The sequence below is a fragment of the Phyllobates terribilis genome, unplaced genomic scaffold (assembly GCF_046119375.1).
Source record: "Phyllobates terribilis strain yellow unplaced genomic scaffold, ASM4611937v1 Scaffold_22__1_contigs__length_20350403, whole genome shotgun sequence".
NCBI classification, from domain to species: Eukaryota; Metazoa; Chordata; class Amphibia; order Anura; family Dendrobatidae; genus Phyllobates; species Phyllobates terribilis.
Genome location: NW_027362782.1, coordinates 5,722,753 through 5,750,523, shown reverse-complemented (window position 1 = coordinate 5,750,523; position 27,771 = coordinate 5,722,753).

The window sequence follows — 27,771 nt, the reverse complement described above, 5'->3', positions numbered from 1 at the left end:
TTGTTAAGCTACTGCGACCTGCACGTCTCTTGCAAGGGGCATTTAAACCGTCTTGTTAAGCTACTGTGACCTGCACGTCTCTTCTAAGGGGCATTTAAACCGTCTTATTAAGCTTCTGCCACCTGCACGTCTCTTTCAAGGGGTATTTAAACAGTCTTGTTAAGCTAATGCGAACTGCACGTCTCTTCCAAGGGGCATTTAAACTGTATTGTTAAGCTACTGCGACCTCCACCTCTCTTCCAAGGGGCATTTAAACCATCTTGTTTAGCTACTGCAACCTGCACGTCTCTTCCAAGGGGCATTTAAACCATCTTGTTAAGCTTCTGCGAACCTGCACATCTCTTTCAAGGGGCATTTAAACCGTCTTGTTAAGCTACGGCGACCTCCACCTCTCTTCCAAGGGGCATTTAATCCATCTTGTTAAGCTAATGCGACCTGCACATCTCTTCCAAGGGGCATTTAAACCGTCTTGTTAAGCTACTGCGACCTTCACCGCTCTTCCAAAGGGCATTTTAACCATCTTGTTAAGCTACTGTGACCTGCACGTCTCTACCAAGGGGCATTTAAACCGTCTTGTTAAGCTACTGCAACCTCCACTGCTCTTCCAAGGGGCATTTAAACCGTCTTGTTAAGGTACTGCGACCTGCACGTCTCTTCCAAGGGGCATTTAAACCGTCTTGTTAAGCTACTGCGACCTGCACGTCTCTTCCAAGGGGCATTTAAACTGTCTTGTTAAGCTACTGCGACCTCCACCTCTCTTCCAAGGAGCATTTAAACCGTCTTGTTAAGCTACTGCGACCTGCACGTCTCTTCCAAGGGGCATTTAATCCGTCTTGTTAAGCTACTGCGACCTGCACGTCTCTTCCAAGGGGCATTTAAACCGTCTTGTTAAGCTACTGCGAACTGCACGTCTCTTCCAAGGGGCATTTAAACCATCTTCTAAGCTACTGCGACCTGTACGTCTCTTCCAATGAGCATTTAAACCGTCTTGTTAAGATGCTTCGACCTGTATGTATCTTCCAAGGGGCATTTAAACCGTCTTGTTAAGCTACTGCGACCTCCACCGATCTTTCAAGGGGCATTTAAACCGTCTTGTTAAGCTACTGCAACCTGCACGTCTCTTCCAAGGGGCATTTAAACCGTCTTGGTAAGCTACTGCGACGTGAAAGCCTCTTCCAAGGGGTATTTAAACCGTCTTGTTAAGCTAATGCGACCTGCACGTCTCTTCCAAGGGGCATTTAAACTGTCTTGTTAAGCTACTGCGACCTGCACGTCTCTTCCAAGGGGCATTTAAACCATCTTGTTAAGCTACTGCGACCTGCACGTCTCTTCCAAGGGGCATTTAAACCGTCTTGTTAAGCTACTGCCACCTTCACCGCTCTTCCAAAGGGCATTTTAACTGTCTTGTTAAGCTACTGTGACCTGCACGTCTCTACCAAGGGGCATTTAAACTGTCTTGTTAAGCTACTGCAACCTCCACTGCTCTTCCAAGGGGCATTTAAACCGTCTTGTTAAGCTACTGCGACCTTCACGTCTCTTCCAAGGGGCATTTAAACTGTCTTGTTAAGCTACTGCGACCTGCACGTCTCTTCCAAGGGGCATTTAAACCATCTTGTTAAGGTACTGCGACCTGCACGTCTCTTTCAAGGGGCATTTAAACCATCTTGTTAAGCTACTGCGACCTGTACGACTCTTCCAATGGGCATTTAAACCGTCTTGTTAAGCTGCTGCGACCTGTATGTCTCTTCCAAGGGGCATTTAAACCGTCTTGTTAAGCTACTGCGACCTCCACGTCTCTTCCAAGGGGCATTTAAACCGTCTTGTTAAGCTACTGCGACCTGCACGTCTCTTCCAAGGGGCATTTAAACCATCTTGGTAAGCTACTGCGACCTGAAAGCTTCTTCCAAGCGGCATTTAATCCGTCTTGTTAAGCTACTGCGACCTGCACATCTGTTCCAAGGGGCATTTAAACGATCTTGTTAAGCTACTGCGACCTGCATGTCTTTTCCAAGGGGCATTTAAACCGTCTTTTTAAGCTACTGCGACCTGCATGTCTCTTGCAAGGGGCATTTAAACCCTCTTGTTAAGCTACTGCGACCTCCACGTCTCTTCGAAGGGGCATTTAAACTGTCTTGTTAAGCTACTGCGACCTCCACCTCTCTTCCAAGGGGCATGTAAACCGTCTTGTTAAGCTACTGTGACCTGCACTTCTCTTCTAAGGGGCATTTTAACCGTCTTGTTAAGCTACTGCGACCTGCACGTCTCTTCCAAGGGACATTTAAACCGTCTTGTTAAGCTACTGTGAACTGCACGTCTCTTCGAAGGGGCATTTAAACCATCTTCTAAGCTACTGCGACCTGTACGTCTCTTCCAATGCGCATTTAAACCGTCTTGTTAAGCTGCTTCGACCTGTATGTCTCTTCCAAGGGGCATTTAAACCGTCTTGTTAAGCTACTGCGACCTCCACCGCTCTTTCAAGGGGCATTTAAACCGTCTTGTTAAGCTACTGCGACCTGCACGTCTCTTTCAAGGGGCATTTAAACCATCTTGTTAAGCTACTGCTACCTGCATGTCTTTTCCAAGGGGCATTTAAACCGTCTTGTTAAGCTACTGTGACCTCCACCGCTCTTCCAAGGGGCATTTAAACCATCTTGTTAAGCTACTGCGACCTGCACGTCTCTTCCAAGGGGCATTTAAACCGTCTTGGTAAGCTACTGCGACCTGCAAGCCTCTTCTAAGGGGCATTTAAACCCTCTTGTTAAGCTACTGCGACCTGCACGTCTCTTGCAAGGGGCATTTAAACCGTCTTGTTAAGCTACTGTGACCTGCACGTCTCTTCTAAGGGGCATTTAAACCGTCTTATTAAGCTTCTGCCACCTGCACGTCTCTTTCAAGGGGTATTTAAACAGTCTTGTTAAGCTAATGCGAACTGCACGTCTCTTCCAAGGGGCATTTAAACTGTATTGTTAAGCTACTGCGACCTCCACCTCTCTTCCAAGGGGCATTTAAACCATCTTGTTTAGCTACTGCAACCTGCACGTCTCTTCCAAGGGGCATTTAAACCATCTTGTTAAGCTTCTGCGAACCTGCACATCTCTTTCAAGGGGCATTTAAACCGTCTTGTTAAGCTACGGCGACCTCCACCTCTCTTCCAAGGGGCATTTAATCCATCTTGTTAAGCTAATGCGACCTGCACATCTCTTCCAAGGGGCATTTAAACCGTCTTGTTAAGCTACTGCGACCTTCACCGCTCTTCCAAAGGGCATTTTAACCATCTTGTTAAGCTACTGTGACCTGCACGTCTCTACCAAGGGGCATTTAAACCGTCTTGTTAAGCTACTGCAACCTCCACTGCTCTTCCAAGGGGCATTTAAACCGTCTTGTTAAGGTACTGCGACCTGCACGTCTCTTCCAAGGGGCATTTAAACCGTCTTGTTAAGCTACTGCGACCTGCACGTCTCTTCCAAGGGGCATTTAAACTGTCTTGTTAAGCTACTGCGACCTCCACCTCTCTTCCAAGGAGCATTTAAACCGTCTTGTTAAGCTACTGCGACCTGAACGTCTCTTCCAAGGGGCATTTAATCCGTCTTGTTAAGCTACTGCGACCTGCACGTCTCTTCCAAGGGGCATTTAAACCGTCTTGTTAAGCTACTGCGAACTGCACGTCTCTTCCAAGGGGCATTTAAACCATCTTCTAAGCTACTGCGACCTGTACGTCTCTTCCAATGAGCATTTAAACCGTCTTGTTAAGATGCTTCGACCTGTATGTATCTTCCAAGGGGCATTTAAACCGTCTTGTTAAGCTACTGCGACCTCCACCGATCTTTCAAGGGGCATTTAAACCGTCTTGTTAAGCTACTGCAACCTGCACGTCTCTTCCAAGGGGCATTTAAACCGTCTTGGTAAGCTACTGCGACGTGAAAGCCTCTTCCAAGGGGTATTTAAACCGTCTTGTTAAGCTAATGCGACCTGCACGTCTCTTCCAAGGGGCATTTAAACTGTCTTGTTAAGCTACTGCGACCTGCACGTCTCTTCCAAGGGGCATTTAAACCATCTTGTTAAGCTACTGCGACCTGCACGTCTCTTCCAAGGGGCATTTAAACCGTCTTGTTAAGCTACTGCCACCTTCACCGCTCTTCCAAAGGGCATTTTAACTGTCTTGTTAAGCTACTGTGACCTGCACGTCTCTACCAAGGGGCATTTAAACTGTCTTGTTAAGCTACTGCAACCTCCACTGCTCTTCCAAGGGGCATTTAAACCGTATTGTTAAGCTACTGCGACCTTCACGTCTCTTCCAAGGGGCATTTAAACTGTCTTGTTAAGCTACTGCGACCTGCACGTCTCTTCCAAGGGGCATTTAAACCATCTTGTTAAGGTACTGCGACCTGCACGTCTCTTTCAAGGGGCATTTAAACCATCTTGTTAAGCTACTGCGACCTGTACGACTCTTCCAATGGGCATTTAAACCGTCTTGTTAAGCTGCTGCGACCTGTATGTCTCTTCCAAGGGGCATTTAAACCGTCTTGTTAAGCTACTGCGACCTCCACGTCTCTTCCAAGGGGCATTTAAACCGTCTTGTTAAGCTACTGCGACCTGCACGTCTCTTCCAAGGGGCATTTAAACCATCTTGGTAAGCTACTGCGACCTGAAAGCTTCTTCCAAGCGGCATTTAATCCGTCTTGTTAAGCTACTGCGACCTGCACATCTGTTCCAAGGGGCATTTAAACGATCTTGTTAAGCTACTGCGACCTGCATGTCTTTTCCAAGGGGCATTTAAACCGTCTTGTTAAGCTACTGCGACCTGCATGTCTCTTGCAAGGGGCATTTAAACCCTCTTGTTAAGCTACTGCGACCTCCACGTCTCTTCGAAGGGGCATTTAAACTGTCTTGTTAAGCTACTGCGACCTCCACCTCTCTTCCAAGGGGCATGTAAACCGTCTTGTTAAGCTACTGTGACCTGCACTTCTCTTCTAAGGGGCATTTTAACCGTCTTGTTAAGCTACTGCGACCTGCACGTCTCTTCCAAGGGACATTTAAACCGTCTTGTTAAGCTACTGCGACCTTCACCGCTCTTCCAAAGGGCATTTAATCCGTCTTGTTAAGCTACTGCGAACTTCACGTCTCTTCCAAGGGGCATTTAAACCATCTTGTTAAGCTACTGAGAACTGCACCTCTCTTCCAAGGGGCATTTAAACCATCTTGTTAAGCTACTGCGACCTGCACGTCTCTTCCAAGGGGCATTTAAACCGTCTTGTTAAGCTGCTGCGACTTGTATTTCTCTTCCAAGGGGCATTTAAACCGTCTTGTTAAGCTACTGCGACCTCCACCGCTCTTCCAAGGGGCATTTAAACCGTCTTGTTAAGCTACTGCGACCTGCACGTCTCTTCCAAGGGGCATTTAAACCTTCTTGGTATGCTACTGCGACCTGCAAGCCTCTTCCAAGGGGCATTTAAACAGTCTTGTTAAGCTACTGCGACCTGCACATCTCTTCCAAGGGGCATTTAAACCAACTTGTTAAGCTACTGCTACCTGCATGTCTTTTCCAAGGGGCATTTAAACCGTCTTGTTAAGCTACTGTGACCTCCACCGCTCTTCCAAGGGGCATTTAAACCGTCTTGTTAAGCTACTGCGACCTGCACGTCTCTTCCAAGGGGCATTTAAACCATCTTGGTAAGCTACTGCGACCTGCAAGCCTCTTCTAAGGGGCATTTAAACCCTCTTGTTAAGCTACTGCGACCTGCACGTCTCTTGCAAGGGGCATTTAAACCGTCTTGTTAAACTACTGTGACCTGCACGTCTCTTCTAAGGGGCATTTAAACCGTCTTGTTAAGCTACTGCGACCTGCACGTCTCTTGCAAGGGGCATTTAAACCGTTTTGTTAAGCTACTGTGACCTGCACGTCTCTTCTAAGGGGCATTTAAACCGTCTTGTTAAGCTAATGCGACCTGCTCGTCTCTTCCAAGGGGCATTTAAAACGTCTTGTTAAGCTACTGCGACCTGCACGTCTCTTCCAAGGGGCATTTAAACCATCTTGTTAAGCTACTGCGACCTGCACGTCTCTTCCAAGGGGCATTTAAACCGTCTTGTTAAGCTACTGCGACCTGCACATCTCTTCCAAGGGGCATTTAAACCATCTTGTTAAGCTACTGCGACCTTCACCGCTCTTCAAAAGGGCATTTTAACCATCTTGTTAAGCTACTGTGACCTGCACGTCTCTACCAAGGGGCATTTAAACCGTCTTGTTAAGCTACTGCAACCTCCACTGCTCTTCCAAGGGGCATTTAAACCGTCTTGTTAAGCTACTGCGACCTTCACGTCTCTTCCAAGGGGCATTTAAACCCTCTTGTTAAGCTACTGCGACCTGCACGTCTCTTGCAAGGGGCATTTAAACCGTCTTGTTAAGCTACTGCGACCTGCACGTCTCTTCCAAGGGCCATTTAAACCGTCTTTTTAAGCTACTGCGACCTGAACGTCTCTTCCAAGGGGCATTTAAACCTTCTTGTTAAGCTACTGCGACCAGCATGTCTCTTCCAAGGGGCATTTAAACTGTCTTGTTAAGCAACTGCGACCTCCACCACTCTTCCAAGGGGCATTTAAACCGTCTTGTTAAGCTACTGCGTCCTGCAAGTCTCTTTCAAGGGGCATTTTAACCGTCTTGTTAAGCTACTGCTTCCAGCACGTCTCTAATAAGGGTCATTTAAACCGTCTTGTTAAGCTACTGCGACCTGCACGTCTCTTCCAAGGGGCATTTAAACCGTCTTGTTAAGCTACTGCGACCTTCACCGCTCTTAGAAAGGGCATTTAATCCGTCTTGTTAAGCTACTGTGACCTGCACTTCTCTTCCAAGGGGCATTTAAACCGTCTTGTTAAGCTACTGCGACCTTCACCGCTCTTACAAAGGTCATTTAATCCGTCTTGTTAAGCTACTGCGACCTGCACGTCTCTTCCAAGGGGCATTTAAACCATCTTGTTAAGCTACTGCGACCTGCATGTCTCTTCCAAGGGGCATTTAAACCATCTTGTTAAGCTACTGCGACCTGTACGTCTCTTCCAATGGGCATTTAAACCGTCTTGTTAAGCTGCTGCGACCTGTATGTCTCTTCCAAGGGGCATTTAAACCGTCTTGTTAAGCTACTGCGACCTCCACCTCTCTTCCAAGGGGCATTTAAACCGTCTTGTTAAGCTCCTGCTACCTGCACGTCTCTTCCAAGGGGCATTTAAACCATCTTGGTAAGCTACTGCGACCTGAAAGCCTCTTTCAAGCGGCATTTAAACCGTCTTGTTAAGCTACTGCGACCTGCACATCTCTTCCAAGGGGCATTTAAACCATCTTGTTAAGCTACTGCGACCTGCATGTCTTTTCCAAGTGGCATTTAAACCGTCTTGTTAAGCTACTGCGACCTGCATGTCTCTTGCAAGGGGCATTCAAACCGTCTTATTAAGCTACTGCGACCTGCACGTCTCTTCCAAGGGGCATTTAAACTGTCTTGTTAAGCTACTGCGACCTCCACCTCTCTTCCAAGGGGCATTTAAACTGTCTTGTTAAGCTACTGCGACCTGCACTTCTCTTCCAAGGGGCATTTTAACCGTCTTGTTAAGCTACTGCGACCTGCACGTCTCTTCCAAGGGGCATTTAAACCGTCTTGTTAAGCTACTGCGACCTGCACATCTCTTCCAAGGGGCATTTAAACAATCTTGTTAAGCTACTGCGACCTGCATGTCTTTTCCAAGGGGCATTTAAACCGTCTTGTTAAGCTACTGCGACCTGCATGTCTCTTGCAAGGGGCATTTAAACCGTCTTATTAAGCTACTGCGACCTGCACGTCTCTTCCAAGGGGCATTTAAACTGTCTTGTTAAGCTACTGCGACCTCCACCTCTCTTCCAAGGGGCATTTAAACTGTCTTGTTAAGCTACTGCGACCTGCACTTCTCTTCCAAGGGGCATTTTAACCGTCTTGTTAAGCTACTGCGACCTGCACGTCTCTTCCAAGGGGCATTTAAACCGTCTTGTTAAGCTACTGCGACCTTCACAGCTCTTCCAAAGGGCATTTAATCCGTCTTGTTAAGCTACTGCGAACTTCACATCTCTTCAAAGGGGCATTTAAACCATCTTGTTAAGCTACTGCGAACTGCACCTCTCTTCCAAGGGGCATTTAAACCATCTTGTTAAGCTACTGCGACCTGCACGTCTCTTCCAAGGGGCATTTAAACCATTTTGTTAAGCTACTTCGACCTGTACGTCTCTTCCAAGGGGCATTTAAACCATCTTGTTAAGCTGCTGCGACCTGTATGTCTCTTCCAAGGGGCATTTAAACCATCTTGTTAAGCTACTGCGACCTCCACCGCTCTTCCAAGGGGCATTTAAACCATCTTGTTAAGCTACTGCGACCTGCACGTCTCTTCCAAGGGGCATTTAAACCTTCTTGGTATGCTACTGCGAACTGCAAGCCTCTTCCAAGGGGCATTTAAACCGTCTTGTTAAGCTACTGCGACCTGCACATCTCTTCCAAGGGGCATTTAAACCATCTTGTTAAGCTACTGCTACCTGTATGTCTCTTCCAAGGGGCATTTAAACCGTCTTGTTAAGCTACTGTGACCTCCACCGCTCTTCCAAGGGGCATTTAAACCATCTTGTTAAGTTATTGCGACCTGCACGTCTCTTCCAAGGGGCATTTAAACCATCTTGGTAAGCTACTGCGACCTGCAAGCCTCTTCTAAGGGGCATTTAAACCCTCTTGTTAAGCTACTGCGACCTGCACGTCTCTTGCAAGGGGCATTTAAACCGTCTTGTTAAGCTACTGTGACCTGCACTTCTCTTCTAAGGGGCATTTAAACCATCTTGTTAAGCTACTGCGACCTGCACGTCTCTTTCAAGGGGCATTTAAACCGTCTTGTTAAGCTAATGCGACCTGCTCGTCTCTTCCAAGGGGCATTTAAACTGTCTTGTTAAGCTACTGCGACCTCCACCTCTTTTCCAAGGGGCATTTAAACCGTCTTTTTAAGCTACTGCGACCTGCACGTCTCTTCCAAGGGGCATTTAAACCATCTTGTTAAGCTACTGCGACCTGCACGTCTCTTCCAAGGGGCATTTAAACCGTCTTGTTAAGCTACTGCGACCTGCACATCTCTTCTAAGGGGCATTTAAACCATCTTGTTAAGCTACTGCGACCTGCACATCTCTTCTAAGGGGCATTTAAACCATCTTGTTAAGCTACTGTGACCTGCACGTCTCTACCAAGGGGCATTTAAACCGTCTTGTTAAGCTACTGCAACCTCCACTGCTCTTCCAAGGGGCATTTAAACCGTTTTGTTAAGCTACTGCGACCTGCACGTCTCTTCCAAGGGGCATTTAAACCGTCTTGTTAAGCTACTGCGACCTGCACGTCTCTTCCAAGGGGCATTTAAACTGTCTTGTTAAGCTACTGCGACCTCCACCTCTCTTCCAAGGGGCATTTAAACCGTCTTGTTAAGCTACTGCGACCTGCACGTCTCTTCCAAGGGGCATTTAATCCGTCTTGTTAAGCTACTGCGACCTGCAAGTCTCTTCCAAGGGGCATTTAAACCGTCTTGTTAAGCTACTGTGAACTGCACGTCTCTTCGAAGGGGCATTTAAACCATCTTCTAAGCTACTGCGACCTGTACGTCTCTTCCAATGCGCATTTAAACCGTCTTGTTAAGCTGCTTCGACCTGTATGTCTCTTCCAAGGGGCATTTAAACCGTCTTGTTAAGCTACTGCGACCTCCACCGCTCTTTCAAGGGGCATTTAAACCGTCTTGTTAAGCTACTGCGACCTGCACGTCTCTTTCAAGGGGCATTTAAACCATCTTGTTAAGCTACTGCTACCTGCATGTCTTTTCCAAGGGGCATTTAAACCGTCTTGTTAAGCTACTGTGACCTCCACCGCTCTTCCAAGGGGCATTTAAACCATCTTGTTAAGCTACTGCGACCTGCACGTCTCTTCCAAGGGGCATTTAAACCGTCTTGGTAAGCTACTGCGACCTGCAAGCCTCTTCTAAGGGGCATTTAAACCCTCTTGTTAAGCTACTGCGACCTGCACGTCTCTTGCAAGGGGCATTTAAACCGTCTTGTTAAGCTACTGTGACCTGCACGTCTCTTCTAAGGGGCATTTAAACCGTCTTATTAAGCTTCTGCCACCTGCACGTCTCTTTCAAGGGGTATTTAAACAGTCTTGTTAAGCTAATGCGAACTGCACGTCTCTTCCAAGGGGCATTTAAACTGTATTGTTAAGCTACTGCGACCTCCACCTCTCTTCCAAGGGGCATTTAAACCATCTTGTTTAGCTACTGCAACCTGCACGTCTCTTCCAAGGGGCATTTAAACCATCTTGTTAAGCTTCTGCGAACCTGCACATCTCTTTCAAGGGGCATTTAAACCGTCTTGTTAAGCTACGGCGACCTCCACCTCTCTTCCAAGGGGCATTTAATCCATCTTGTTAAGCTAATGCGACCTGCACATCTCTTCCAAGGGGCATTTAAACCGTCTTGTTAAGCTACTGCGACCTTCACCGCTCTTCCAAAGGGCATTTTAACCATCTTGTTAAGCTACTGTGACCTGCACGTCTCTACCAAGGGGCATTTAAACCGTCTTGTTAAGCTACTGCAACCTCCACTGCTCTTCCAAGGGGCATTTAAACCGTCTTGTTAAGGTACTGCGACCTGCACGTCTCTTCCAAGGGGCATTTAAACCGTCTTGTTAAGCTACTGCGACCTGCACGTCTCTTCCAAGGGGCATTTAAACTGTCTTGTTAAGCTACTGCGACCTCCACCTCTCTTCCAAGGAGCATTTAAACCGTCTTGTTAAGCTACTGCGACCTGCACATCTCTTCCAAGGGGCATTTAATCCGTCTTGTTAAGCTACTGCGACCTGCACGTCTCTTCCAAGGGGCATTTAAACCGTCTTGTTAAGCTACTGCGAACTGCACGTCTCTTCCAAGGGGCATTTAAACCATCTTCTAAGCTACTGCGACCTGTACGTCTCTTCCAATGAGCATTTAAACCGTCTTGTTAAGATGCTTCGACCTGTATGTATCTTCCAAGGGGCATTTAAACCGTCTTGTTAAGCTACTGCGACCTCCACCGATCTTTCAAGGGGCATTTAAACCGTCTTGTTAAGCTACTGCAACCTGCACGTCTCTTCCAAGGGGCATTTAAACCGTCTTGGTAAGCTACTGCGACGTGAAAGCCTCTTCCAAGGGGTATTTAAACCGTCTTGTTAAGCTAATGCGACCTGCACGTCTCTTCCAAGGGGCATTTAAACTGTCTTGTTAAGCTACTGCGACCTGCACGTCTCTTCCAAGGGGCATTTAAACCATCTTGTTAAGCTACTGCGACCTGCACGTCTCTTCCAAGGGGCATTTAAACCGTCTTGTTAAGCTACTGCCACCTTCACCGCTCTTCCAAAGGGCATTTTAACTGTCTTGTTAAGCTACTGTGACCTGCACGTCTCTACCAAGGGGCATTTAAACTGTCTTGTTAAGCTACTGCAACCTCCACTGCTCTTCCAAGGGGCATTTAAACCGTCTTGTTAAGCTACTGCGACCTTCACGTCTCTTCCAAGGGGCATTTAAACTGTCTTGTTAAGCTACTGCGACCTGCACGTCTCTTCCAAGGGGCATTTAAACCATCTTGTTAAGGTACTGCGACCTGCACGTCTCTTTCAAGGGGCATTTAAACCATCTTGTTAAGCTACTGCGACCTGTACGACTCTTCCAATGGGCATTTAAACCGTCTTGTTAAGCTGCTGCGACCTGTATGTCTCTTCCAAGGGGCATTTAAACCGTCTTGTTAAGCTACTGCGACCTCCACGTCTCTTCCAAGGGGCATTTAAACCGTCTTGTTAAGCTACTGCGACCTGCACGTCTCTTCCAAGGGGCATTTAAACCATCTTGGTAAGCTACTGCGACCTGAAAGCTTCTTCCAAGCGGCATTTAATCCGTCTTGTTAAGCTACTGCGACCTGCACATCTGTTCCAAGGGGCATTTAAACGATCTTGTTAAGCTACTGCGACCTGCATGTCTTTTCCAAGGGGCATTTAAACCGTCTTGTTAAGCTACTGCGACCTGCATGTCTCTTGCAAGGGGCATTTAAACCCTCTTGTTAAGCTACTGCGACATCCACGTCTCTTCGAAGGGGCATTTAAACTGTCTTGTTAAGCTACTGCGACCTCCACCTCTCTTCCAAGGGGCATGTAAACCGTCTTGTTAAGCTACTGTGACCTGCACTTCTCTTCTAAGGGGCATTTTAACCGTCTTGTTAAGCTACTGCGACCTGCACGTCTCTTCCAAGGGACATTTAAACCGTCTTGTTAAGCTACTGTGAACTGCACGTCTCTTCGAAGGGGCATTTAAACCATCTTCTAAGCTACTGCGACCTGTACGTCTCTTCCAATGCGCATTTAAACCGTCTTGTTAAGCTGCTTCGACCTGTATGTCTCTTCCAAGGGGCATTTAAACCGTCTTGTTAAGCTACTGCGACCTCCACCGCTCTTTCAAGGGGCATTTAAACCGTCTTGTTAAGCTACTGCGACCTGCACGTCTCTTTCAAGGGGCATTTAAACCATCTTGTTAAGCTACTGCTACCTGCATGTCTTTTCCAAGGGGCATTTAAACCGTCTTGTTAAGCTACTGTGACCTCCACCGCTCTTCCAAGGGGCATTTAAACCATCTTGTTAAGCTACTGCGACCTGCACGTCTCTTCCAAGGGGCATTTAAACCGTCTTGGTAAGCTACTGCGACCTGCAAGCCTCTTCTAAGGGGCATTTAAACCCTCTTGTTAAGCTACTGCGACCTGCACGTCTCTTGCAAGGGGCATTTAAACCGTCTTGTTAAGCTACTGTGACCTGCACGTCTCTTCTAAGGGGCATTTAAACCGTCTTATTAAGCTTCTGCCACCTGCACGTCTCTTTCAAGGGGTATTTAAACAGTCTTGTTAAGCTAATGCGAACTGCACGTCTCTTCCAAGGGGCATTTAAACTGTATTGTTAAGCTACTGCGACCTCCACCTCTCTTCCAAGGGGCATTTAAACCATCTTGTTTAGCTACTGCAACCTGCACGTCTCTTCCAAGGGGCATTTAAACCATCTTGTTAAGCTTCTGCGAACCTGCACATCTCTTTCAAGGGGCATTTAAACCGTCTTGTTAAGCTACGGCGACCTCCACCTCTCTTCCAAGGGGCATTTAATCCATCTTGTTAAGCTAATGCGACCTGCACATCTCTTCCAAGGGGCATTTAAACCGTCTTGTTAAGCTACTGCGACCTTCACCGCTCTTCCAAAGGGCATTTTAACCATCTTGTTAAGCTACTGTGACCTGCACGTCTCTACCAAGGGGCATTTAAACCGTCTTGTTAAGCTACTGCAACCTCCACTGCTCTTCCAAGGGGCATTTAAACCGTCTTGTTAAGGTACTGCGACCTGCACGTCTCTTCCAAGGGGCATTTAAACCGTCTTGTTAAGCTACTGCGACCTGCACGTCTCTTCCAAGGGGCATTTAAACTGTCTTGTTAAGCTACTGCGACCTCCACCTCTCTTCCAAGGAGCATTTAAACCGTCTTGTTAAGCTACTGCGACCTGAACGTCTCTTCCAAGGGGCATTTAATCCGTCTTGTTAAGCTACTGCGACCTGCACGTCTCTTCCAAGGGGCATTTAAACCGTCTTGTTAAGCTACTGCGAACTGCACGTCTCTTCCAAGGGGCATTTAAACCATCTTCTAAGCTACTGCGACCTGTACGTCTCTTCCAATGAGCATTTAAACCGTCTTGTTAAGATGCTTCGACCTGTATGTATCTTCCAAGGGGCATTTAAACCGTCTTGTTAAGCTACTGCGACCTCCACCGATCTTTCAAGGGGCATTTAAACCGTCTTGTTAAGCTACTGCAACCTGCACGTCTCTTCCAAGGGGCATTTAAACCGTCTTGGTAAGCTACTGCGACGTGAAAGCCTCTTCCAAGGGGTATTTAAACCGTCTTGTTAAGCTAATGCGACCTGCACGTCTCTTCCAAGGGGCATTTAAACTGTCTTGTTAAGCTACTGCGACCTGCACGTCTCTTCCAAGGGGCATTTAAACCATCTTGTTAAGCTACTGCGACCTGCACGTCTCTTCCAAGGGGCATTTAAACCGTCTTGTTAAGCTACTGCCACCTTCACCGCTCTTCCAAAGGGCATTTTAACTGTCTTGTTAAGCTACTGTGACCTGCACGTCTCTACCAAGGGGCATTTAAACTGTCTTGTTAAGCTACTGCAACCTCCACTGCTCTTCCAAGGGGCATTTAAACCGTCTTGTTAAGCTACTGCGACCTTCACGTCTCTTCCAAGGGGCATTTAAACTGTCTTGTTAAGCTACTGCGACCTGCACGTCTCTTCCAAGGGGCATTTAAACCATCTTGTTAAGGTACTGCGACCTGCACGTCTCTTTCAAGGGGCATTTAAACCATCTTGTTAAGCTACTGCCACCTGTACGACTCTTCCAATGGGCATTTAAACCGTCTTGTTAAGCTGCTGCGACCTGTATGTCTCTTCCAAGGGGCATTTAAACCGTCTTGTTAAGCTACTGCGACCTCCACGTCTCTTCCAAGGGGCATTTAAACCGTCTTGTTAAGCTACTGCGACCTGCACGTCTCTTCCAAGGGGCATTTAAACCATCTTGGTAAGCTACTGCGACCTGAAAGCTTCTTCCAAGCGGCATTTAATCCGTCTTGTTAAGCTACTGCGACCTGCACATCTGTTCCAAGGGGCATTTAAACGATCTTGTTAAGCTACTGCGACCTGCATGTCTTTTCCAAGGGGCATTTAAACCGTCTTGTTAAGCTACTGCGACCTGCATGTCTCTTGCAAGGGGCATTTAAACCCTCTTGTTAAGCTACTGCGACCTCCACGTCTCTTCGAAGGGGCATTTAAACTGTCTTGTTAAGCTACTGCGACCTCCACCTCTCTTCCAAGGGGCATGTAAACCGTCTTGTTAAGCTACTGTGACCTGCACTTCTCTTCTAAGGGGCATTTTAACCGTCTTGTTAAGCTACTGCGACCTGCACGTCTCTTCCAAGGGACATTTAAACCGTCTTGTTAAGCTACTGCGACCTTCACCGCTCTTCCAAAGGGCATTTAATCCGTCTTGTTAAGCTACTGCGAACTTCACGTCTCTTCCAAGGGGCATTTAAACCATCTTGTTAAGCTACTGAGAACTGCACCTCTCTTCCAAGGGGCATTTAAACCATCTTGTTAAGCTACTGCGACCTGCACGTCTCTTCCAAGGGGCATTTAAACCGTCTTGTTAAGCTGCTGCGACTTGTATTTCTCTTCCAAGGGGCATTTAAACCGTCTTGTTAAGCTACTGCGACCTCCACCGCTCTTCCAAGGGGCATTTAAACCGTCTTGTTAAGCTACTGCGACCTGCACGTCTCTTCCAAGGGGCATTTAAACCTTCTTGGTATGCTACTGCGACCTGCAAGCCTCTTCCAAGGGGCATTTAAACAGTCTTGTTAAGCTACTGCGACCTGCACATCTCTTCCAAGGGGCATTTAAACCAACTTGTTAAGCTACTGCTACCTGCATGTCTTTTCCAAGGGGCATTTAAACCGTCTTGTTAAGCTACTGTGACCTCCACCGCTCTTCCAAGGGGCATTTAAACCGTCTTGTTAAGCTACTGCGACCTGCACGTCTCTTCCAAGGGGCATTTAAACCATCTTGGTAAGCTACTGCGACCTGCAAGCCTCTTCTAAGGGGCATTTAAACCCTCTTGTTAAGCTACTGCGACCTGCACGTCTCTTGCAAGGGGCATTTAAACCGTCTTGTTAAACTACTGTGACCTGCACGTCTCTTCTAAGGGGCATTTAAACCGTCTTGTTAAGCTACTGCGACCTGCACGTCTCTTGCAAGGGGCATTTAAACCGTTTTGTTAAGCTACTGTGACCTGCACGTCTCTTCTAAGGGGCATTTAAACCGTCTTGTTAAGCTAATGCGACCTGCTCGTCTCTTCCAAGGGGCATTTAAAACGTCTTGTTAAGCTACTGCGACCTGCACGTCTCTTCCAAGGGGCATTTAAACCATCTTGTTAAGCTACTGCGACCTGCACGTCTCTTCCAAGGGGCATTTAAACCGTCTTGTTAAGCTACTGCGACCTGCACATCTCTTCCAAGGGGCATTTAAACCATCTTGTTAAGCTACTGCGACCTTCACCGCTCTTCAAAAGGGCATTTTAACCATCTTGTTAAGCTACTGTGACCTGCACGTCTCTACCAAGGGGCATTTAAACCGTCTTGTTAAGCTACTGCAACCTCCACTGCTCTTCCAAGGGGCATTTAAACCGTCTTGTTAAGCTACTGCGACCTTCACGTCTCTTCCAAGGGGCATTTAAACCCTCTTGTTAAGCTACTGCGACCTGCACGTCTCTTGCAAGGGGCATTTAAACCGTCTTGTTAAGCTACTGCGACCTGCACGTCTCTTCCAAGGGCCATTTAAACCGTCTTTTTAAGCTACTGCGACCTGAACGTCTCTTCCAAGGGGCATTTAAACCTTCTTGTTAAGCTACTGCGACCAGCATGTCTCTTCCAAGGGGCATTTAAACTGTCTTGTTAAGCAACTGCGACCTCCACCACTCTTCCAAGGGGCATTTAAACCGTCTTGTTAAGCTACTGCGTCCTGCAAGTCTCTTTCAAGGGGCATTTTAACCGTCTTGTTAAGCTACTGCTTCCAGCACGTCTCTAATAAGGGTCATTTAAACCGTCTTGTTAAGCTACTGCGACCTGCACGTCTCTTCCAAGGGGCATTTAAACCGTCTTGTTAAGCTACTGCGACCTTCACCGCTCTTAGAAAGGGCATTTAATCCGTCTTGTTAAGCTACTGTGACCTGCACTTCTCTTCCAAGGGGCATTTAAACCGTCTTGTTAAGCTACTGCGACCTTCACCGCTCTTACAAAGGTCATTTAATCCGTCTTGTTAAGCTACTGCGACCTGCACGTCTCTTCCAAGGGGCATTTAAACCATCTTGTTAAGCTACTGCGACCTGCATGTCTCTTCCAAGGGGCATTTAAACCATCTTGTTAAGCTACTGCGACCTGTACGTCTCTTCCAATGGGCATTTAAACCGTCTTGTTAAGCTGCTGCGACCTGTATGTCTCTTCCAAGGGGCATTTAAACCGTCTTGTTAAGCTACTGCGACCTCCACCTCTCTTCCAAGGGGCATTTAAACCGTCTTGTTAAGCTACTGCGACCTGCACGTCTCTTCCAAGGGGCATTTAAACCATCTTGGTAAGCTACTGCGACCTGAAAGCCTCTTTCAAGCGGCATTTAAACCGTCTTGTTAAGCTACTGCGACCTGCACATCTCTTCCAAGGGGCATTTAAACCATCTTGTTAAGCTACTGCGACCTGCATGTCTTTTCCAAGTGGCATTTAAACCGTCTTGTTAAGCTACTGCGACCTGCATGTCTCTTGCAAGGGGCATTCAAACCGTCTTATTAAGCTACTGCGACCTGCACGTCTCTTCCAAGGGGCATTTAAACTGTCTTGTTAAGCTACTGCGACCTCCACCTCTCTTCCAAGGGGCATTTAAACTGTCTTGTTAAGCTACTGCGACCTGCACTTCTCTTCCAAGGGGCATTTTAACCGTCTTGTTAAGCTACTGCGACCTGCACGTCTCTTCCAAGGGGCATTTAAACCGTCTTGTTAAGCTACTGCGACCTTCACAGCTCTTCCAAAGGGCATTTAATCCGTCTTGTTAAGCTACTGCGAACTTCACATCTCTTCCAAGGGGCATTTAAACCATCTTGTTAAGCTACTGCGAACTGCACCTCTCTTCCAAGGGGCATTTAAACCATCTTGTTAAGCTACTGCGACCTGCACGTCTCTTCCAAGGGGCATTTAAACCATTTTGTTAAGCTACTTCGACCTGTACGTCTCTTCCAAGGGGCATTTAAACCATCTTATTAAGCTGCTGCGACCTGTATGTCTCTTCCAAGGGGCATTTAAACCATCTTGTTAAGCTACTGCGACCTCCACCGCTCTTCCAAGGGGCATTTAAACCATCTTGTTAAGCTACTGCGACCTGCACGTCTCTTCCAAGGGGCATTTAAACCTTCTTAGTATGCTACTGCGAACTGCAAGCCTCTTCCAAGGGGCATTTAAACCGTCTTGTTAAGCTACTGCGACCTGCACATCTCTTCCAAGGGGCATTTAAACCATCTTGTTAAGCTACTGCTACCTGTATGTCTCTTCCAAGGGGCATTTAAACCGTCTTGTTAAGCTACTGTGACCTCCACCGCTCTTCCAAGGGGCATTTAAACCATCTTGTTAAGTTATTGCGACCTGCACGTCTCTTCCAAGGGGCATTTAAACCATCTTGGTAAGCTACTGCGACCTGCAAGCCTCTTCTAAGGGGCATTTAAACCCTCTTGTTAAGCTACTGCGACCTGCACGTCTCTTGCAAGGGGCATTTAAACCGTCTTGTTAAGCTACTGTGACCTGCACTTCTCTTCTAAGGGGCATTTAAACCATCTTGTTAAGCTACTGCGACCTGCACGTCTCTTTCAAGGGGCATTTAAACCGTCTTGTTAAGCTAATGCGACCTGCTCGTCTCTTCCAAGGGGCATTTAAACTGTCTTGTTAAGCTACTGCGACCTCCACCTCTCTTCCAAGGGGCATTTAAACCGTCTTTTTAAGCTACTGCGACCTGCACGTCTCTTCCAAGGGGCATTTAAACCATCTTGTTAAGCTACTGCGACCTGCACGTCTCTTCCAAGGGGCATTTAAACCGTCTTGTTAAGCTACTGCGACCTGCACATCTCTTCTAAGGGGCATTTAAACCATCTTGTTAAGCTACTGCGACCTGCACATCTCTTCTAAGGGGCATTTAAACCATCTTGTTAAGCTACTGTGACCTGCACGTCTCTACCAAGGGGCATTTAAACCGTCTTGTTAAGCTACTGCAACCTCCACTGCTCTTCCAAGGGGCATTTAAACCGTTTTGTTAAGCTAATGCGACCTGCACGTCTCTTCCAAGGGGCATTTAAACCGTCTTGTTAAGCTACTGCGACCTGCACGTCTCTTCCAAGGGGCATTTAAACTGTCTTGTTAAGCTACTGCGACCTCCACCTCTCTTCCAAGGGGCATTTAAACCGTCTTGTTAAGCTACTGCGACCTGCACGTCTCTTCCAAGGGGCATTTAATCCGTCTTGTTAAGCTACTGCGACCTGCAAGTCTCTTCCAAGGGGCATTTAAACCGTCTTGTTAAGCTACTGTGAACTGCACGTCTCTTCCAAGGGGCATTTAAACCATCTTCTAAGCTACTGCGACCTGTACGTCTCTTCCAATGGGCATTTAAACCGTCTTGTTAAGCTGCTTCGACCTGTATGTCTCTTCCAAGGGGCATTTAAACCGTCTTGTTAAGCTACTGCGACCTCCACCGCTCTTTCAAGGGGCATTTAAACCGTCTTGTTAAGCTACTGCGACCTGCACGTCTCTTTTAAGGGGCATTTAAACCATCTTGTTAAGCTACTGCTACCTGCATGTCTTTTCCAAGGGGCATTTAAACCGTCTTGTTAAGCTACTGTGACCTCCACCGCTCTTCCAAGGGGCATTTAAACCATCTTGTTAAGCTACTGCGACCTGCACGTCTCTTCCAAGGGGCATTTAAACCGTCTTGGTAAGCTACTGCGACCTGCAAGCCTCTTCTAAGGGGAATTTAAACCCTCTTGTTAAGCTACTGCGACCTGCACGTCTCTTGCAAGGGGCATTTAAACCGTCTTGTTAAGCTACTGTGACCTGCACGTCTCTTCTAAGGGGCATTTAAACCGTCTTATTAAGCTTCTGCCACCTGCACGTCTCTTTCAAGGGGTATTTAAACAGTCTTCTTAAGCTAATGCGAACTGCACGTCTCTTCCAAGGGGCATTTAAACTGTATTGTTAAGCTACTGCGACCTCCACCTCTCTTCCAAGGGGCATTTAAACCATCTTGTTAAGCTACTGCAACCTGCACGTCTCTTCCAAGGGGCATTTAAACCATCTTGTTAAGCTTCTGCGAACCTGCACATCTCTTTCAAGGGGCATTTAAACCGTCTAGTTAAGCTACGGCGACCTCCACCTCTCTTCCAAGGGGCATTTAATCCATCTTGTTAAGCTAATGCGACCTGCACATCTCTTCCAAGGGGCATTTAAACCGTCTTGTTAAGCTACTGCGACCTTCACCGCTCTTCCAAAGGGCATTTTAACCATCTTGTTAAGGTACTGCGACCTGCACGTCTCTTCCAAGGGGCATTTAAACCGTCTTGTTAAGCTACTGCGACCTGCACGTCTCTTCCAAGGGGCATTTAAACTGTCTTGTTAAGCTACTGCGACCTCCACCTCTCTTCCAAGGAGCATTTAAACCGTCTTGTTAAGCTACTGCGACCTGCACGTCTCTTCCAAGGGGCATTTAATCCGTCTTGTTAAGCTACTGCGACCTGCACGTCTCTTCCAAGGGGCATTTAAACCGTCTTGTTAAGCTACTGCGAACTGCACGTCTCTTCCAAGGGGCATTTAAACCATCTTCTAAGCTACTGCGACCTGTACGTCTCTTCCAATGAGCATTTAAACCGTCTTGTTAAGATGCTTCGACCTGTATGTATCTTCCAAGGGGCATTTAAACCGTCTTGTTAAGCTACTGCGACCTCCACCGCTCTTTCAAGGGGCATTTAAACCGTCTTGTTAAGCTACTGCAACCTGCACGTCTCTTCCAAGGGGCATTTAAACCGTCTTGGTAAGCTACTGCGACGTGAAAGCCTCTTCCAAGGGGTATTTAAACCGTCTTGTTAAGCTAATGCGACCTGCACGTCTCTTCCAAGGGGCATTTAAACTGTCTTGTTAAGCTACTGCGACCTCCACCTCTCTTCCAAGGGGCATTTAAACCGTCTTGTTAAGCTACTGCGACCTGCACGTCTCTTCCAAGGGGCATTTAAACCATCTTGTTAAGCTACTGCGACCTGCACGTCTCTTCCAAGGGGCATTTAAACCGTCTTGTTAAGCTACTGCGACCTTCACCGCTCTTCCAAAGGGCATTTTAACTGTCTTGTTAAGCTACTGTGACCTGCACGTCTCTACCAAGGGGCATTTAAACTGTCTTGTTAAGCTACTGCAACCTCCACTGCTCTTCCAAGGGGCATTTAAACCGTCTTGTTAAGCTACTGCGACCTTCACGTCTCTTCCAAGGGGCATTTAAACTGTCTTGTTAAGCTACTGCGACCTGCACGTCTCTTCCAAGGGGCATTTAAACCATCTTGTTAAGGTACTGCGACCTGCACGTCTCTTTCAAGGGGCATTTAAACCATCTTGTTAAGCTACTGCGACCTGTACGACTCTTCCAATGGGCATTTAAACCGTCTTGTTAAGCTGCTGCGACCTGTATGTCTCTTCCAAGGGGCATTTAAACCGTCTTGTTAAGCTACTGCGACCTCCACGTCTCTTCCAAGGGGCATTTAAACCGTCTTGTTAAGCTACTGCGACCTGCACGTCTCTTCCAAGGGGCATTTAAACCATCTTGGTAAGCTACTGCGACCTGAAAGCTTCTTCCAAGCGGCATTTAATCCGTCTTGTTAAGCTACTGCGACCTGCACATCTGTTCCAAGGGGCATTTAAACCATCTTGTTAAGCTACTGCGACCTGCATGTCTTTTCCAAGGGGCATTTAAACCGTCTTGTTAAGCTACTGCGACCTGCATGTCTCTTGCAAGGGGCATTTAAACCCTCTTGTTAAGCTACTGCGACCTCCACGTCTCTTCGAAGGGGCATTTAAACAGTCTTGTTAAGCTACTGCGACCTCCACCTCTCTTCCAAGGGGCATGTAAACCGTCTTGTTAAGCTACTGTGACCTGCACTTCTCTTCTAAGGGGCATTTTAACCGTCTTGTTAAGCTACTGCGACCTGCACGTCTCTTCCAAGGGACATTTAAACCGTCTTGTTAAGCTACTGCGACCTTCACCGCTCTTCCAAAGGGCATTTAATCCGTCTTGTTAAGCTACTGCGAACTTCACGTCTCTTCCAAGGGGCATTTAAACCATCTTGTTAAGCTACTGCGAACTGCACGTCTCTTCCAAGGGGCATTTAAACCATCTTGTTAAGCTGCTGCGACTTGTATTTCTCTTCCAAGGGGCATTTAAACCGTCTTGTTAAGCTACTGCGACCTCCACCGCTCTTCCAAGGGGCATTTAAACCGTATTGTTAAGCTACTGCGACCTGCACGTCTCTTCCAAGGGGCATTTAAACCTTCTTGGTATGCTACTGCGACCTGCAAGCCTCTTCCAAGGGGCATTTAAACCGTCTTGTTAAGCTACTGCGACCTGCACATCTCTTCCAAGGGGCATTTAAACCAACTTGTTAAGCTACTGCTACCTGTATGTCTTTTCCAAGGGGCATTTAAACCGTCTTGATAAGCTACTGCGACCTGCACGTCTCTTGCAAGGGGCATTTAAACCGTCTTGTTAAGCTACTGTGACCTGCACGTCTCTTCTAAGGGGCATTTAAACCGTCTTGTTAAGCTACTGCGACCTGCACGTCTCTTGCAAGGGGCATTTAAACCGTCTTGTTAAGCTACTGTGACCTGCACGTCTCTTCTAAGGGGCATTTAAACCGTCTTGTTAAGCTAATGCGACCTGCTCGTCTCTTCCAAGGGGCATTTAAAACGTCTTGTTAAGCTACTGCGACCTGCACGTCTCTTCCAAGGGGCATTTAAACCATCTTGTTAAGCTACTGCGACCTGCACGTCTCTTCCAAGGGGCATTTAAACCGTCTTGTTAAGCTACTGCTACCTGCACATCTCTTCCAAGGGGCATTTAAACCATCTTGTTAAGCTACTGCGACCTTCACCGCTCTTCAAAAGGGCATTTTAACCATCTTGTTAAGCTACTGTGACCTGCACGTCTCTACCAAGGGGCATTTAAACCGTCTTGTTAAGCTACTGCAACTTCCACTGCTCTTCCAAGGGGCATTTAAACCGTCTTGTTAAGCTACTGCGACCTGCACGTCTCTTCCATGGGGCATTTAAACCATCTTGTTAAGCTACTGCGACCTGCACGTCTCTTCCAAGGGGCATGTAATCCGTCTTGTTAAGCTACTGCGACCTGCACGTTTCTTCCAAGGGGCATTTAAACCGTCTTGTTAAGCTACTGCGACCTGCACGTCTCTTCCAAGGGGCATTTAAACCATCTTGTTAAGCTACTGCGACCTGTACGTCTCTTCCAATGGGCATTCAAACCGTCTTGTTAAGCTGCTTCGACCTGCACGTCTCTTTCAAGGGGCATTTAAACCATCTTGTTAAGCTACTGCTACCTGCATGTCTTTTCCAAGGGGCATTTAAACCGTCTTGTTAAGCTACTGCGACCTGCACGTCTCTTCCAAGGGGCATTTAAACCGTCTTGGTAAGCTACTGCGACCTGCAAGCCTCTTCTAAGGGGCATTTAAACCCTCTTGTTAAGCTACTGCGACCTGCACGTCTCTTGCAAGGGGCATTTAAACTGTCTTGTTAAGCTACTGTGACCTGCACGTCTCTTCTAAGGGGCATTTAAACCGTCTTGTTAAGCTACTGCCACCTGCACGTCTCTTTCAAGGGGCATTTAAACCGTCATGTTAAGCTAATGCGAACTGCACGTCTCTTCCAAGGGGCATTTAAACTGTCTTGTTTAGCTACTGCGACCTCCACCTCTCTTCCAAGGGGCATTTAAACCATCTTGTTAAGCTACTGCGACCTGCACGTCTCTTCCAAGGGGCATTTAAACCGTCTTGTTAAGCTACTGCGACCTGCACATCTCTTCCAAGGGGCATTTAAACCGTATTGTTAAGCTACTGCGACCTTCACCGCTCTTCCAAAGTGCATTTTTACCATCTTGTTAAGCTACTGTGACCTGCACGTCTCTACCAAGGGGCATTTAAACTGTCTTGTTAAGCTACTGCAACCTCCACTGCTCTTCCAAGGGGCATTTAAACCGTCTTGTTAAGGTACTGCGACCTGCACGTCTCTTCCAAGGGGCATTTAAACCGTCTTGTTTAGCTACTGCGACCTGCACGTCTCTTCCAAGGGGCATTTAAACTGTATTGTTAAGCTACTGCGACCTTCACCTCTCTTCCAAGGGGCATTTAAACCGTCTTGTTAAGCTACTGCGACCTGCACGTCTCTTCCAAGGGGCATTTAATCCGTCCTGTTAAGCTACTGCAACCTGCACGTCGCTTCCAAGGGGCATTTAAACCGTCTTGTTAAGCTACTGCGAACTGCACGTCTCTTCCAAGGGGCATTTAAACCATCTTCTAAGCTACTGCGACCTGTACGTCTCTTCCAATGGGCATTTAAAACGTCTTGTTAAGCTACTGCGACCTCCACCGCTCTTTCAAGGGGCATTTAAACCGTCTTGTTAAGCTACTGCGACCTGCACGTCTCTTCCAAGGGGCATTTAAACCGTCTTGGTAAGCTACTGCGACCTGAAAGCCTCTTCCAAGGGGTATTTAAACCGTCTTGTTAAGCTAATGCGACCTGCACGTCTCTTCCAAGGGGCATTTAAACTTTCTTGTTAAGCTACTGCGACCTCCACCTCTCTTCCAAGGGGCATTTAAACCGTCTTGTTAAGCTATTGAGACCTGCACGTCTCTTCCAAGGGGCATTTAAACCGTCTTGTTAAGCTACTGCGACCTGCACATGTCTTCCAAGGGGCATTTAAACCGTCTTGTTAAGCTACTGCGACCTTCACCGCTCTTCCAAATTGCATTTTAACTGTCTTGTTAAGCTACTGTGACCTGCACGTCTCTACCAAGGGGCATTTAAACCGTCTTGTTAAGCTACTGCAACCTCCACTGCTCTTCCAAGGGGCATTTAAACTCTCTTGTTAAGCTACTGCGACCTTCACGTCTCTTCCAAGGGGCATTTAAACCGTCTTGTTAAGCTACTGCGACCTCCACCTCTCTTCCAAGGGGCATTTAAACCATCTTGTTAAGCTACTGCGACCTGCACGTCTCTTCCAAGCGGCATTTAATCCGTCTTGTTAAGCTACTGCGACCTGCACGTCTCTTCCAAGGGGCATTTAAACTGTCTTGTTAAGCTACTGTGACCTGCACGTCTCTACCAAGGGGCATTTAAACCATCTTCTAAGCTACTGCGACCTGTACGTCTCTTCCAATGGGCATTTAAACCGTCTTGTTAAGCTGCTTCAACCTGTATGTCTCTTCCAAGGGGCATTTAAACCGTCTTGTTAAGCTACTGCGACCTCCACCGCTCTTTCAAGGGGCATTTAAACCGTCTTGTTAAGCTACTGCGACCTGCACGTCTCTTCCAAGGGGCATTTAATCCGTCTTGTTAAGCTACTGCGACCTGCACGTCTCTTCCAAGGGGTATTTAGACCGTCTTGTTAAGCTACTGCGACCTGCACATCTCTTCCAAGGGGCATTTAAACCATCTTGTTAAGCTACTGCGACTTGCATGTCTTTTCCTAGGGTCATTTAAACCGTCTTGTTAAGCTACTGTGACCTCCAACGCTCTTCCAAGCGGCATTTAAACCATCTTTTAAGCTACTGCGACCTGCACGTCTCTTCCAAGGGGCATTTAAACCGTCTTGGTAAGCTACTGCGACCTGCAAGCCTCTTCTAAGGGGCATTTAAACCATCTTGTTAAGCTACTGCGACCTGCACGTCTCTTCAAAGGGGCATTTAAACCGTCTTGGTAAGCTACTGCGACCTGCAAGCCTCTTCTAAGGGGCATTTAAACCCTCTTGTTAAGCTACTGCGACCTGCACGTCTCTTGCAAGGGGCATTTAAACCGTCTTGTTAAGCTACTGTGACCTGCACGTCTCTTCTAAGGGGCATTTAAACCGTCTTGTTAAGCTAATGCGAACTGCACGTCTCTTCCAAGGGGCATTTAAACTGTCTTGTTAAGCTACTGCGACCTCCACCTCTCTTCCAAGGGGCATTTAAACCATCTTGTTAAGCTACTGCGACCTGCACGTCTCTTCCAAGGGGCATTTAAACCGTCTTGTTAAGCTACTGCGACCTGCACATCTCTTCCAAGGGGCATTTAAACCGTCTTGTTAAGCTACTGCGACCTTCACCGCTCTTCCAAAGGGCATTTTAACCATCTTGTTAAGCTACTGTGACCTGCACGTCTCTACCAAGGGGCATTTAAACTGTCTTGTTAAGCTACTGCAACCTCCACTGCTCTTCCAAGGGGCATTTAAACCGTCTTGTTAAGGTACTGCGACCTGCACGTCTCTTCCAAGGGGCATTTAAACCGTCTTGTTAAGCTACTGCGACCTGCACGTCTCTTCCAAGGGGCATTTAAACTGTCTTGTTAAGCTACTGCGACCTCCACGTCTCTTCCAAGGGGCATTTAAACCGTCTTCTTAAGCTGCTTCGACCTGTATGTCTCTTCCAAGGGGCATTTAAACCGTCTTGTTAAGCTACTGCGACCTCCACCGCTCTTTCAAGGGGCATTTAAACCGTCTTGTTAAGCTACTGCGACCTGCACGTCTCTTCCAAGGGGCATTTAAACCATCTTGGTAAGCTACTGCGACCTGAAAGCCTCTTCCAAGGAGTATTTAAACCGTCTTGTTAAGCTAATGCGACCTGCATGTCTCTTCCAAGGGGCATTTAAACTGTCTTGTTAAGCTACTGCGACCTCCACCTCTCTTCCAAGGGGCATTTAAACCACCTTGTTAAGCTACTGCGACCTGCACGTCTCTTCCAAGGGGAATTTAAACCATCTTGTTAAGCTACTGCGACCTGCACGTCTCTTCCAAGGGGCATTTAAACCGTCTTGTTAAGCTACTGCGACAAGCACATGTCTTCCAAGGGGCATTTAAACCATCTTCTTAAGCTACTGCGACCTTCACCGCTCTTCCAAAGGGCATTTTAACTGTCTTGTTAAGCTACTGCGACCTGCACGTCTCTTCCAAGGGGCATTTAAACCGTCTTGTTAAGCTACTGCAACCTCCACTGCTCTTCCAAGGGGCATTTAAACCGTCTTGTTAAGCTACTGCGACCTTCACGTCTCTTCCAAGGTGCATTTAAACCGTCTTGTTAAGCTACTGCGACCTGCACGTCTCTTCCAAGGGGCACTTAAACTGTCTTGTTAAGCTACTGCGACCTCCACCTCTCTTCCAAGGGGCATTTAAACCATCTTGTTATGCTACTGCGACCTGCATGTCTCTTCCAAGGGGCATTTAATCCGTCTTGTTAAGCTACTGCGACCTGCACGTCTCTTCCAAGGGGCATTTAAACCGTCTTGTTAAGCTACTGCGACCTGCACGTCCCTTCCAAGGGGCATATAAACCATCTTCTAAGCTACTGCGACCTGTACGTCTCTTCCAATGGGCATTTAAACCGTTTTGTTAAGCTGCTTCGACCTGTATGTCTCTTCCAAGGGGCATTTAAACCGTCTTGTTAAGCTACTGCGACCTCCACCGCTCTTTCAAGGGGCATTTAAACCGTCTTGTTAAGCTACTGCGACCTGCACGTCTCTTCCAAGGGGCATTTAAACCGTCTTGGTAAGCTACTGCGACCTGCAAGCCTCTTCCAAGGGGTATTTAGACCGTCTTGTTAAGCTACTGCGACCTGCACATCTCTTCCAAGGGGCATTTAAACCATCTTGTTAAGCTAATGCGACCTGCATGTCTTTTCCTAGGGGCATTTAAACCGTCTTGTTAAGCTACTGCGACCTGCAAGCCTCTTCTAAGGGACATTTAAACCATCTTTTTAAGCTACTGCGACCTGCACGTCTCTTCCAAGGGGCATTTAAACCGTCTTGGTAAGCTA